We start from the raw sequence: 3189 nt of genomic DNA on the forward strand, positions 1-3189 counted from the left end.
GCCTATTTATTGCCTTATCTTACCTCATTTGCACTCACTGTATAGACTTTTTTTTCACTGTATGTTTTGTTTATTCCACGTTGTTGTATGTGTCGAATTGCTACGCTTTATCTTGACCAGGTCACAATTGCAAATGAGAACTTGTTCTCAACTAGCCTACCTGGTTAATTAAATAAAGGTGAAATTCTTGTGCGTATGGAAAATGTCTGGGATCTTTTATTTCAGCTCTTGAAAGATGAGACCAACACTTTACATGTTGTGTTTATATTTTTGTTCAGTGTGTATACACACACACACACACACACACGTCCATGTGACAATGTGATGCAAACTGAGACAGCACCTCTCAAGTTGGTAATCCAATGTTTAGAAAATAGCTCATTAATTCTCAGTACAAACACTACAAAACATTTTAGCAAACATAAAATAATAAGTGAGTTTTGACTGAATAGATACTTAAATGTTCCAAAACAATACATTATTACTATAGACCTGCTAAATTACTCACATCCAGCATTAAAAAACAAACATTAGAAACAGAATATAATAATATATCTATTTCAGATGTAACAATTATTCATGAAGCAAACATTGTATGACATGGTGAAGGTGTGGTAGAAAGAAGAGGGGATTGTTTTGCGAAAAGTAATTATTTTCCAAACCCACATTTGTTTGATAAATAAATTGAAGCAATAATAGTCACTATACTTTCCAAACCACAAAGGCTGAATTCAAATGTAACAATTATTCATGAAGTAAACATTGTATGACTTGGTGAAGGTGTGGTAGAAAGAAGCTGTCCGTTGTCCTCCCCCTCCTTTCATCCATGGTGCTCATTCTACATGGCAGTCGGAGATTCCTGTGATCAACAGTCATAAACATGTCATTCTGAACAGAAACATCTTCCTAACAAGAATTTAGACCAGTTGACAATTCAACAGAATTCAGTCTTGTTCATGTTGCTGATCAGTACAACATGAGACAGATACTGTAGCAAGCCATGGTATATCAGACCGTATACCATGTGTATGAGTCAATATTACTTGTTTACTGTTGTAATTACGTTTGTAAGCAGTTTTTAATAGCAATAAGGCACCTCAGAGGTTTGTGGTATATGGCCAATATAGCAGGGCTAAGGGCTGTATCCAGGCACTTTGCGTTACGTCGTGCATAAGAACAGCCCTTAACCGTGGTATTGTCCATATACCACAAACCCCTGAGGTGCCTTATTGCTTAAATAGAACACAGATACAGATTATGAGCATGTGAGGTTTCAAATAATAATAATAATGTTACTACTACTAGCTCCCTGCTTTTCCTGAACATGTTTATCTGATATAGCTAGGTGTTATTGTTCTAGCTTGCTCATCCATAGCAGGCTTTTCTCCTCCTCGCTGGTCTTCAGGGGCTTGACTACCTGTTCATCAAGTTGTGACTGTAACAACAGTTCCCTGTGGCTCAGTTCCCTGTGGCTCAGTTGGTAGAGCATGGTGTTTGCTCTGGATAAGAGCGTCTGCTAAATGACTTAAATGTAAATGTTAAATGTAATGTAACACGGACATTGCAATAGAACAACAACTAGATACACTTAGAAATAAAGGGTTCTTCAGCTGTCCCCATAGTAGAACCCTTTTTGGTTCCAGGTATAACCATTTTGGGATCCATGTAGAACCCTCCGTGGAAAGGGTTCTACATGGAACCCAAACTGGTTCTACCTGGAACCAACATGGGTTCTACCTGGAACCAACATGGGTTCTACCTGGAACCAACAAGAGTTCTTCAAAAAGTTATCCTATGGGGACAGCTGAATAACTTTCTAAGTTCTGGATAGCACCTTTTTTTCTAACAGTGTAGTTTTATCAGATAGACATTTTCAGGAAAAGCAGCTCATTTAGCAAGCCAATAAAATGTCTCTGATATAACGAGCTAGTAATTAATGTTCTATAAGCCTTCCTCCTCCTCGCTGGTCTGCAGATGCTTGAGTACTTGATTATGATGTTGTGGCTGTAATGTTGCAAAAGAAGAACAATAACTTGAACTAACAACTTTATCAGATAGACATTTTTAGGAAAAGCAGCTCATTTAGCAAAGCCAATAAAATACCTATTGCATTGGTTCAACCTTGAAATATAACTATTCAAGATAGAGATCTTACCTTTTATCTCTGTAGCAGTTTGCTCTCACCTCGTCTGGGCACTGCAACAGACAAATCTTATTCCACATTCTCTAGGTTGTGCAGGGAGCTAGCCTGTTCTCTTAAAACACTAGTTAATCGCTAAATTAGCCAATTTGAGCAAATCAATCTCAGCTTGCTAACTAGCAACGCCAACCAATTACACAACAAATATACACAAAGTAAACAATTATTTTCTAACTAATGTTAGTCTCAAAGAAATGACAAGTACAAATAACTATTGCTCTGTTCCACAACGTAACAACCATTACTTACAGGCTAGAGTCTAGACAGAAGACTATTGCTAGCTAGCTAACTAGCCATGCTACTTCAATGAAAATAAACTCATGTAGCAATCCAGCGTCAGCTTTGTAGTTGTAATGCAATGTGGAAAAAGTTTTTTAATTTCTTCATCCATTTTTCTCACAAACGCTTTGCTGTAGCGTTTTCATTTAGTAAATGTAATTGAGTAATTTTAACACTTTGATCCATATTTAAGAAACCTCATCTCCCTGTCTGAATAAGCGATTCATCGCCACAGGCCGGAAGTCAAACAGAGTCAAAGTCCCGGATATTGAGGTGGGAGGGGCTACAACGTGGTACGTTCTGACGCAGGAAACGTGTCCCTTACTACGCATGCGTCCAGAACATGTGCGGCGGCACAATTTCATGTGTCTGAAAGTACAATATTCAAAAGTTCTCATCGCTTGATGTACATTTTTACACGTGATTCTTCAGCATGTCCTTTCTGCCATGAACAGGTGAATAAAGTGCATATCTTCTTAATTTCACACGTTTTGAAATGAAGCATTTCTTTACACTTGATTTTTTTTCTCACCTTTTTGTTTTTGCGTTTACAACTGTAGAAAACGCGTGACTTCTGTTAAGTTTTTTTTTTCAAAGTAGGAAAATGGTATAGATGATTTTCTCTGTCCCAAAAGCCTTTATATTTAGAAAAACTAATGTTGATATAGAAGTCCACTGATTGATTCCTTCAAGTAAGCTTAAGATCGGAA

At 37.3% G+C, this 3189-nt stretch overlaps 1 long non-coding RNA gene across 1 annotated transcript; it reads right to left on the reverse strand.

The window, feature by feature from the left end:
• Window positions 1–248: 248 nt before the first annotated feature.
• Window positions 249–2847, reverse strand: LOC115206657 (uncharacterized). Its single transcript, XR_003880832.1, has 2 exons — window positions 2156–2847; window positions 249–859 (listed from the first exon to the last, which is right to left on the reverse strand). It is a non-coding gene; the product is annotated as an uncharacterized LOC115206657 (long non-coding RNA).
• Window positions 2848–3189: the final 342 nt, after the last annotated feature.

This window comes from Salmo trutta, chromosome 13, assembly GCF_901001165.1.
Source record: "Salmo trutta chromosome 13, fSalTru1.1, whole genome shotgun sequence".
Taxonomy (NCBI): Eukaryota; Metazoa; Chordata; class Actinopteri; order Salmoniformes; family Salmonidae; genus Salmo; species Salmo trutta.